Raw genomic sequence first — 292 nt, 5'->3', positions numbered from 1 at the left:
AGGGAGGGAATCTAATTTCAGTGGGTTCAGGCCTTCCCCCACCTCCCCAGGGTGTTGTAGGATCTGGAAACTTTCTTTTTTTAATTTTTAATGCATAAATGGTAAGATTTATTTTTAACAAGTCATTTATGATATGAATGATTATCATTTAGATCACAACACAGAAAACTGGATGTTATTTGAGTATACTCATGCTATTCTATAAAGCCTGGAGAACAATTTTATTGTCTTAAAGTATTGTGAAGTTTTACCAAACTTTCCCTTTTCCTTTTTTCTTTCTTTTTTTTTTTTT

This window comes from Otolemur garnettii, unplaced genomic scaffold (assembly GCF_000181295.1).
Source record: "Otolemur garnettii isolate 467f Iridium unplaced genomic scaffold, OtoGar3 scaffold00100, whole genome shotgun sequence".
Taxonomy (NCBI): domain Eukaryota; kingdom Metazoa; phylum Chordata; class Mammalia; order Primates; family Galagidae; genus Otolemur; species Otolemur garnettii.
Note: the sequence above shows the minus strand (reverse complement) of the source record.